Source organism: Dipodomys merriami, unplaced genomic scaffold (genome assembly GCF_024711535.1).
Source record: "Dipodomys merriami isolate MVZ:Mamm:240054 unplaced genomic scaffold, mDipMer1.0.p SCAF_1355, whole genome shotgun sequence".
Taxonomy (NCBI): domain Eukaryota; kingdom Metazoa; phylum Chordata; class Mammalia; order Rodentia; family Heteromyidae; genus Dipodomys; species Dipodomys merriami.
Window position 1 is genome coordinate 51,800 of NW_027202666.1, and position 11,179 is coordinate 62,978.

The 11,179-nt window shown below is 40.3% G+C and overlaps 1 pseudogene; it reads right to left on the reverse strand.

Moving 5' to 3' along the window:
• Window positions 1–8,697: 8,697 nt before the first annotated feature.
• Window positions 8,698–9,632, reverse strand: LOC138825159 (insulin-like growth factor-binding protein 3 pseudogene; annotated as a pseudogene).
• Between the last annotated feature and the right edge of the window lie 1,547 nt (window positions 9,633–11,179).

Genomic DNA, 11,179 nt, shown 5'->3' on the forward strand with positions numbered 1-11,179 from the left:
AACCCAAGATGGCCTACTCATTCTGGTTCTGGAGGTGGGCTGTGGGTCAGGAGCGGTCTCACTCAGAGTGTTGATACATCTCCATGAAATAAGCCTTCTGTGCCCTTGCTAGACTGTGAGGATTATTCATTGTCCATCTAGCCTTACTGGATTTATTTTATTGTATTCTTTTCTACATTTTCCAGCACCTGGCCAATATTATGGTTATGGAATGAAAATATAATGACAACTTAAGAAAGTCATTATGGCTCTGGGAATGTGGCTTCATGATATGGTGATTGCCTAGCATGCATGAAACCCTGAGTTCATTTCCTCAGTACCACATAAACAGAAAACCATTGGAAGTCGTGCTGTGCCTCAAGTGGTAGAGTGATAGACTTGAGCAAAAAAAAAAATTCAGGAATTATTCCCAAGCACTGAGTCTAAGCCCCTTGACTAGCAAAAAAGAAAAAAAAACCAAAAAACAAAAAAACACAAAAAACATTTAGTTAGTAAATACAAAATAAGGAACCTATACTTGGAATATATAATTGCTCCTGCCATACTGACACCTGACAATAGTCCCTAATTCATGTACTTTACTTTTATTAGGATATTGTGTTGAAAAAAAAAAGTTTTGTTCATTAGGTCACAGAAATTAATGGCTTGAATGTGCTTAGATGTCCGGTGAAGATTAATTCTGGATATTCAAAAATTCCAGGTTTTTGAATGATCACTGCTAATCACAATGAGAAGGATAATCTAAGTGAGATTTGGAAATATTTTTGGTCATTTATGGCACCAAAATGGCAGAGGCAAATTAACAGTTGTGACAAAAGAGAAGGAACTCCAGAGTTAAGTAATAAATGTTAGTAACTACGGTATACCAGAAACTGTTTTAGAAAACCACTTTTGGTTATTGAACAAATAGTTATCAACTTGACTTATTCCTCATTACCTTTAGCATTCTAAATCTCTTAGGCTACTTGTAATCTGTGTGTAATAAATGTGTCTCCTTCTGTGTTGTTTTTTCTCACCTTCTTTGCTTTCTAAAAATTTCAGTCTTTCTATATTTCTCTATGAACATTTCCTGATACTAAATACACCTACACAGATGGGAGAGAATGCTAATTTAAGGGTCCCATAGCTCATGAGTCATTAATGAAACAACATGGAAAAAGAGGACATATTTATTGTTACCTCAAGTTTTCTGAAAAGCTGCAATGCCATCATTTGATTCAAATTTCCAATATTTGACTACATAGTGTCATTCAGTGCACATAAACGCAGATATGACCTAGGCTCTGGTGGTTCACCCCTGTAATCCTAGCTAGTCAGGAGGTTGAGACCAAAATATTGTGATTCTAAGCCAGCCTGGTCAGGAATGTTCATGAGACACTTATCTTCAATTAACCACCTGAAAGCCTGAAGTGGTGGTGTGGCTTAAGCGGTAGAGCACTCAACTTGAGCTGAAGACCTGAGGCAGTGCGCCCAAGATCAGAGATCAAGCCCCACAACCAACAAAAAGTGCAAATATTACCTTAAGTTTCCCCAAAAGGAAGGACAAGATCAATAATCTTCCCAAGCAGAAAAAAGAATTTCAAAATGATGCAGTGCACCTACTTTTGCTGAGTTATTTAAGTTATGCCTTCTTTGCTAGACATATTCTCTTCCTTTAAAAATTGTCAAATATTAGCTTTACAATAAACTTCATCTAATATTTCTTGTTTCAAAAGAGAAGACTATACAATTAATACCACTTAGCTTTCTTACTATCTTAATTCAAAGCCAAACCAGGCAGGAGAGTCTGTCAAAATCTTATCGCAAATTAAACACCAAAAAACCAGAAGTGGAGTTTTGGCTCAAGCAGTAGTGTACTAGCTTTGGGGGCAGGTGGTCAGGAAAGACAACTGTTCAGGGACAGGATCCAGCCTCTGAGTTCGAGCCCCAGAACCATCACAAACTAAACAAACAAACAAAAATCCCAGATATTTCTTTGGGACCCTCCTTAAAGGAGTACTGGTCAGAGAAGAGGCTCCTTTTGCTGATCATACTCAATGCATCCTGCTTTTTTGGAATCCTCCTTGCTCTGTAGAACTCAGGACCAGACCCAAGGAATTGATAACTGACTCCTGCATCAAGAGAATCATCTCAGGGGTGAAATATCCATCCATAAGTCACTTTAAAACCTCCATGTCTTTGTTCCTTTGCAGGAGAACACTTTTAAAACAATGTTATTTCCTTTTGTTCTATGCTGGCCTTCAAATGGTACATTATTTCCTTTTGTAATATTCTGAAGTAGAAGTTTAGAGAAAAAATTTATATGAGTAAAGAGCACACTCGGAAAACCCAGGGACAGAGTTTCCTTCAAACCTTGGGATACTTTTCTTGTACAGTAAAAAGGAAATACAAGGTAATTGAACTTTGTTATTCCTCTATGTTCCATTCCCCTCCTGGTTTCAGTTTTCATATCCAGTAACGGTTACTTCCAGTAACAATCGATGGTGCTGCTTGAGGTATAATGAATGTTTTCTGGCTTCACTGAAATAACACTAGGACACCTTTGGACCTGAGGTAACACGTGTTTCAGAGACAACTTAGTAAAGAGAAAATATGAAATTTATATTGCTTAAAAATACATTATACATGAGTACATTGAGTTCAAACTTTTTAAGTTCTCTGTAAATTAAGGCGAATTTTAAATGGGAAGAAGATTCTCAGAACATTCTTTTTGTGAGTGTACGTGCTGTTCATTATTTCCCAAGTTTACATGTGCTAACAATAAGGGAAACAATAGCAATAATAGGAGAAAGAGAAGTTCTGAGTTTAAGTATAAGGGTTCAATACAAAATAGAAGACTACAAAAAGACAACATTGAAACAATACAGCCAAGTCCAGTATGTAGATTTATGGGAGTGATATACAGAATGCAAGACTCCTACTTGGAACATGAAGTATGAGGCCACTCTCATTCTAAATCATGCTTGCTAATCATGCATCTTTGTAGAAAGTAGAATGGAAGAATAATCCTGTTTCCAAAGCAAATCAGATATAAGAGCATGGATGGTGTGATTGCCTACAGCCTGGCTTTCACTCCTGTGCATATAGACTGTTTTGCCATCGACATTGGGGGGTAGGAATGATTACTGTTTAGCCTTTTTTTAGGTGGGCGGTCTAGTCTGGGGCCTGAACTCTGGGCCTGGGTGTTGTCCATCAGCTCTTCAGCTCAAGGCTTGCACTCTACCACTTGAGCCACAGTGCCATTTCTGGCTTTTTTATTTTTGCTTATGTGGTGCTGAGGAATCAAACCCAGGACCTCAGGCATGTAAGCCAAGCGCTCTACCACTGAGCAAACTTTCCATCCCTAGCCTTTTTTCTTAAAATAGTTGGTTTTAAAAGTTGATCTACTTATTTAATCTAGGAAATCAAAAGTTAATATTTGGGTTTTTTGATGAAATTTGAAACTAGGCAATTAAAAACACTCGTTGTCCTCAAATTCAACATTTAAAATTATTAAACTTTGTTCATATGTTTTAGTTGTCAGAAATTTGAGCCATGCATGGGAGCTCATACTTGAAATGCTAGCTGCTGGGTCTTGACTGATACAGAGAGGATTATGATTTGACCCTAGCCCAGGGAAACATTCAAAATTTTGGATCTCAATCAATATCTGAACCCAATGCTTTGTGCTTTATATTTCCTCTACTCAGAAAAGGTAAAAAGAAGGATTGTGGACCATGCTGGCCTGGTCATAAAGAGAAAACCCTGCCATAAAAATGGATAAAGTAGGGCTGGGAAGGTGGTTCAGTGTTAGAGCTCTTGCCTTGCATGCATGAGGCCCTGTGTTCGATTCCTCAGCACTACATAAGCAGAATAAAAAAAAAGCCGGAAGTGTAACTGTGGCTCAAGTGGTAGAGTGCTAGCCTTGAGCTGAAGAGCTGAGGGACAGTGGCCAGGCCCAGAGTTCAGCCCCCCCCCCAAAAAAAAATAAGGCTAAATCAGAGCTGGGTGCAAGTGCCTCATGCCTGTAATCTTAGCTACTCAGGAGGCTGAGATCTGAAGATCACAGTTCAAAGCCAGTCTTGGCAGGAAAGTCTGTGAGACTCTTATTTCCATTAAACCACCAGAAAATCAGAAGTGACACTGAGGCTCAAACAGTAGAGCACTTGCCTTGAGCTGAAAATTGCAAGGACAGTCTCCAGGCCCAGAGTTCAAGGCACATGACCAACAAAAACAAAAGTGTCTAAAGCAAAAACAGCCGGCATGTGCCTCACCTTTTAGAGGACCTACCTTTAAGTGCATGAAGCCCTTAATTTAACTGCTAGTATAGAAAGGAAGAAAGGATATGAAGAAAAGAAGTAAGGGAGGAATTATGATATAATCAAATACTGGAATGATAAGTACTAAATAAAGGGATTACAGGTATTTTATATGAAAAGATACTGATTGTTTACTAAAAGGAAAATTATAAAATGTGGAATTCAGGCTGAAATACATGTACAACTTTTGTTTTTCTGTAAAATGATACTAATGTGCCCCTTTAGTTTTAAAGTAGTAAATGAGTTTAAAACAATATGAGTGGTTAGAAATGAATCATTATTTCTTATCACTTTTTCTGCTATATTCACCACTTACAAAATCGAAATAATGTTGATCATTTTAATTATTAATTCATTAATTTAATCTTTCATCTTTAGTGTATAGTCTATCGCGCACATCATTTAAATGTTTGAACTATCTTTGTTTGTTTGTTTTTTATCCACCATGGATCTTGGACCCTGGCCTGGGCACTGTCCCTTAGCTCTTTACCTTAAGGCTAGCACTCTACCACTTGAGCAACAATGTCACTTCTGGCTTTTTCTGCTTATGTGGTATTGAGGAATTGAACCCAAAGTTTCAACATGCAAGGCAAGCACTCTAGCACTGAGCCAAATTCCCAGCCTTGATTTCTATTTTTCCTTCAGACATGGGACTTGAACACAGGCCATGAGTATTGTCCCAGAATTCTTTTGCTCTACCATACCAGTTTAAACCACAGTGCCATTTCTTGTTTTGTAGTGGATAATTGGAAATACCAGTCTCATGGGAACTTCTCTGCCCAGGCTGTCTTTAAGCCACCATATTCATTTCTCAGCCTCTTGAAAAGGTAGGATTACAGGCATGAGCCAACTGAACCCAGCTGCTCATTTTTTGAAAAATGTTTAGTTCCCTCTCAAGTACGTACAAAGTGAGATGCAAATTAATTTTAAATGAACCACCAATTGAGGATGTTGAGATTACAAGTGATTGCAATTTTTTTTTACATTTTTTATATGTGTGGCTTGAACTCAGGGCCTGGCGGCAGTCCCTGTTCTTTTGTGCTCAAGGCTATCACTCTACCATTTTGAGCCAGTGCCCCTTCTGGTTTCTTGCTAACCAGTTTATGAGATAATACTCTCACAGACTTTCTTACCCAGGTTGTCTTTAAACCTCAGTTATCAGATCTCAGCCTCCTGTGGTGCTACGATTACAGGCATGAGCCACTGGCACCAGCTTTTTTAAAAAGGGACAACAATTCATAAGCCATAAGCCTTGACTCATGCCTATAATACTACCTACTGCAGAGGTTAAGATCTGAAGATGATGATTTGAATCTAGAGGTGCAAAAATGTCTCTATGAATCCATTATCTCCCATAAACTGTTCAAGAAAACCAGATGTGAAGCTTTGGCTCAAGTGGTAGAGTGTACTCTTGAGCAAAAAAGAAACTCAGGGATAGCACCTAGATCCTGCGATCAAACTCCATTTCTTATACACACACACTCACACACACACACACACACACACACACACACACACACACACACAAACACAAACACAAACACACCACAAAAAGTAAATAGAAAATATGAAGAAATGAATGAAAAATTTGAATATTGTAAGGACATTTGGGTTTAGAGGTATGACTCAGTGGGTAGGACAATAGCTACTGATTGAAACTGTCAGGTACCAAGGACATAAAAATGAATTATCTGCTCTGTATTTTCCTATTCTCATATGTTCTCATTTGGGAACTCTCTTCTTTAAAAAAAATTGTTTTAGCTGTGATATAGAGCAGGGTTACCTTTCTGTATGTCAGGTAATTAGTACATTTCCTTCCTTTTACATAATCTTATCTGTTCCCCCATTCTCTTCCATACCCTCCCTCCCATCTTGACCCTCGATTTGCATGGTTCACTTTCATCAATGTCCAGTACAGCCAGAGGGCTCTGCTGCTGCAATTTTCCACCCAGTTCCCACTAATTCTGTGCCCTTCCCCCATCTTCCGTGTATATTAGGTGAAGAATACAGACTCATCAGAAAATGAAAAGACAAGTTAAGAAAAGATCCTTTGTTTCCTTATCATTGCAATTCAATTCAGTATATATATATATATATATATATATATATATATATATATATATATATATATATATATATATATATATATATATATATATATATAGTATTATATAGAAATGGTGCTTGGGTATTACAACTTGGTTATTTTCTCCAAAGGCTTCCTCTTCTGTTCTTACTGTATATGATGCCTAGAGTCCTGCACAGTATGTCAAATCCCATTGTGTTTTAAACCTTTCTTCCACATATCAGGGGAACATGTACCATTTGTCAATTTGATGTTGGCTTAACTTTCTTAACATGATTTATTCTAGTGTCATCCATTTCCCTGCAAATGACATTATTTAATCCTTTCTAATGGCTCTGTAAAATTTCATTGTATATAGATAGCATAATTATTGGTTCCATTCATTTATTGTGGGGCATCTGCGTTGTGTACATTTCTTGTCACTGTGAATTGAGCAGCAAGGAACATGGTTGTGCAAATGTCCTTGCCATTTTCCAGTTTCTCCACTTCCCCACCAACATTTGTTGCCTGAATTCAAGATATTTGGGTAAGATGGTATCTCAGGATTACTTTGATTTATATTTTCTTCATGGCCAGGGATGATGAACCTTTTCTGATATGTTTCTTTGCCATTTTTCCCTCTTCTTCTGAGAAGTCTCTCCTTAGATCCTCTGCCCATTTGGTGGTTGGTTTATTAGTTTTGGGAGGGGTAGTTTCCTGAGATCCATGTATACATTGAAAATTAGCCCTTTGTCTGATGTATTGCAGGTAAAAATCTTTCCCAATTTGTTGGCTGTCTTTTTAGTTTACTGCCTATTTCCCTAGCCTGTGTAGGTTTTTTCCTTTGATGTAGTCCCATTTGTTGTATCTCTTTCCTATCTGTTGTGCCCCTGGGATTCTATTCAGGAAGTTCCTGCCAGTACCTATAAGTTCTTTTTTTTAAATTATTGTATTAATGGTAAAAACATTATTTGCTTTTATAAATACATCGCAAGACAAAACTTTTCAAAAATACTTTCCCCACCAAAAAAAATTTAAAAAATAAAGGAAAGCTTGTAATAGGTAGGCAGACTGTCTTGAGACCTGTTTTTGTTCTTAATGAGAGCAGTGTAGGGCAGGACAATCGCCACACCCCAAACACTGCCATGGGTTTGGCCTTGGGGATAGAAAAGCCCAGCCTGGACTGAGTGTCCTCTCCGTGTCACGGCCATAGTTACACCTTCTAGTATCTATAACACTATCTAGGATTATCTAGTATGGATCTTGTTATAATGGGGCTATGCTGTATACAATGTTAACCATTGAGAACATATCTCTCTCTCTGCATATATGTGTGAATTATAAAGTATAAGTTGGACTCCAAGTTCAACGAACACAAGTTATTCTCTATGTGTTCCCAGTGTCCCTATGAGGCTCTCTCAACAAGCTGTTCATCTTTCCTGTTTAGATAACATTAAACACCATTGTTTTGTTAGATCAAGAATAAAGATGAGGGGTGAAAATAAACTTTTGCCTTTAAATAGCTTAGTATCCTCAATCCCAAACTATGAGTTAATTTAGAAAACATTTTGTTGTTATTGTTGTCTCCAGAGTGATTACTCCATCACTGGTGAGGCCTGTGAGGTGTGGGTACATTCCCAGCCTTCCCCATGCCTTGCTGGACCACAGCCAAGGCAACCCTCGGCCTTCCACTGGGCTCCATCCTTGAAAAGCTGCCTGATGGAGGGAGGTCAGAAAGATCTGCATTTACAAGTTTCCCAGAATGTGCTAGAACTTTTTGGTCAGTTTTATAGAACTTTCTTGGTCAGTTAAGATTCCACCTCAATCTCTCTAGTATTTTCCAAGCAGATCAGGTCACTTGCAGAAAATGAAGAAGCTTTGTCGTCCAGGGTTCCAAGCCTTGGAATCAAAGTTAGGACCAGGATGGCCAGGGGTCTCGTGTATGGTAGAGATGGCCAGGTGACTGGAGTTTCTGACTTTCCTGTTCTCCATGAGGCCTGAGCAGGGTGGAGGGCAACGAGGAGGTGTCTTCTACAATAGCCACTGAAGTGAGGGGGGCAGAAGGTCAGGTGTTCCAGTGGGCAGATGTGGAGAGGATTCTAGAAGGGGATCAAGTCCGCTGCTTTGGGCAGGAGTATCAGTTATTTTTACAGAAAGAAACAGAGAAATTAATTTTCTTTTCTGACTATTGAAAACTGAAAAGATGCTCAAGTTTACCATTTAAAGGAACAATAGACATTTCAAAAATCTGTCTAAACTTTGGTTTTCTTTAAAAAAAAACACACACAAAAAACCAGTTCATCACAAAAAGAAATATAAGTTGAAGCTGTAGCCAGGTGTTTTTCTGTCCGTGGCAGTGTTTTGTGCAAAGTAAAGCGTATTGGAGCTCCAATTTAACTGATGCAGTGGGGTTTACTGGCTCTGCATGCCGAAGCAGTGCATGTCGTGCATGCCCTTGCTGTCCCAGCCTGGGAGGGGCTGACCATACTTGTCCACGCACCAGCAGAAGCCCCGCTTTCTGCCTTTGGAGGGGCAACAATGCTTCTTCTTATAAAGTCCTTTCTTGTCGCAGTTGGGGATGTGCACACCCCTAGGACTCAGCACATTGAGGAACTTCAGGTGATTCAGGGTATCTTCCATCTCTCTAAGGCAGGGACCATATTCTGTCTCCCGTTTGGACTCTGAGGAGAAGTTCTGGGTGTCCGTGCTCTGGGACTCATAGTCGACTTTGTAGCGCTGGCTGTCCTTCACGTGACCTTTCTTGATGGTGTCTAGATATGAATGAATGGAATGATACTTGGAGTCAGACACCCTATGTGTGCTGGGCGGGGCATGGCTCTCCATGCTCCCCGTGCCTCGGTCCTCCTCCGACTCACTAGCATTTCCTGAGGCAGAGGGCACCGGCAGCAGGTTGGTGCTCAGGCGGCCAGGGGACGCTGGCATTGGCGCAGAACCCCCGGCCGTCCAGCAGCGCCTGCAGGAGGCGTGGCTCGGCCCGTGGCAGCTGGCAGCTGAGCCCCAAGTTGCAGCATTCGGAGTAGACATGACATAGCTGGCCCTCGCGCAGCGCTCAGTTCAAGCAGCAGCCACAGCCTGGCTCGCGCACCAGCTCTGCACACGTGGGTGTGGCAGGCGGAGGCATGCACTGGGCCAGGGAGTTCGCATCACAGGGCTCTCAGCGCACTAAGGGGCCATTTCACAGGCGGCCCATGGAGCAGGGCCAGTGCGGTGAGCAGAGCTGCCCAGAGCGCGGGGTGCGCCCAATGCATGGAGCCTGTTGCAGGGGCCAACTGGAGTAAGCGGTTATCAGGTCGAGGCACGCAGTGCGAGATTGCGGGATCTGGAGTGCAACTGCTAGGCGTGCAGCTGCCCAGCTCGCATCTCAGTACCTATAAGTTCTAATGTCACCCTTATTCTGTCTTATAGTAGTTTGGCTGATTTTAATGTAGTTAATCCATTTTGACTTGATGTTAGTGGAAGCAGAGATCCACTTCTAGTTTTCTGCCTATGGATGTCCAGTTTTCCCAACACCAATAGTTGAAGAAGCTATGATGCGTGTGTAAGTGTGGTGTGTGTGTGTGTGTGTGTGTGTGTGTGTGTGTGTATGTGTGTGTCAGTGTGTGTGTGTGTGTGTGTCGGTCGTGGGGCTTGAACTCTGGGCCTCAGCATTTCATCTTCAGGCTAGTTCTTAAACCACAGTTCCACTTCCCATTTTCTTGTGGTTTATTGGAGCTAAGAGTCTCACTGACTTCCCTGGCCCTGCTGGCTTTCAACAACCATCCTCAGATCTCAGCCTCTGAGTAGCTAGGATTAAAGGCATGAGCCAAGGGCATCCGGCAAGGCTATGTTTTTTTTTTTTTTTTTCACATTACATCTTTCGCTCTTTTGCCGAATATCAGATGATTGTAAGTATGTAGTTTTATTTCTGGTTCTTTTCATCTTTTTTAATATGTTTTTTATTGTAAAAATAATGTACAAAGGGGTTACATTTACATAAGGTAGGTAATGAGTTCATTTCCTCTCAAGCATTGTTACCTTCTCCTTTGTTTTTTCCCTACCATCCCTACCCTTCCACCTCCACAACTACTCCTCTCCATCCCCCCTCACACTCCCTGCCTAAATTGTACAGTTCGTTTTTGAACATAGTGTCTTGATCTCATTGTTAAAATGGGTCAAACTGTATCCCTAGTTAAGCATTTGGTTTTTTTCCCTTCACCTCCCAAAGCTAGAGAAATGTATAGACAAGATACAGGGCACCAACATCAAAGAAACAAAAAAACCCCACATAACTTAGGTTATAAGATTGGGTGGGAGAATGATGACTGTTGATTTAATTTAATAAGTATTGTATAGTTTTTAATGGTAAGGCTTATTAACTCAAAGGGGGAGCAAAAACATTCAGAATAATGCAATGTGGCTATTACTCATTTGATGTGTCTGGATAGATTATGATTAATAAAAATATATCTATTAATTCCCAGTGGTAGACTGCTATGCTAACTGGGAGGAGACTTTGGTAATACCAGGGATTTGAATACTGGTAATGAAGCAGAATATGAGGGGAGAGCATTTGCTAAGGATGTAACTTCCTAGGCTCATACCAAATACATTGAAGTAGAATGCTAAGTGATGATCGACTGAGCACCAAATTTTATTTGTTGACTTCTTTGATTTCTGAAGTCCAGGGATTTGGACCTAAAGCCTGGGTTTTGTCCCTTAATTTTTTCTCAAGGCTAGTGCTCTAGCAGTTGAACCACAGCTTCATGTCCATAATTTTGGTGGTTAATTGGAGATTAGTCTTTCCAAATTTCCTCTT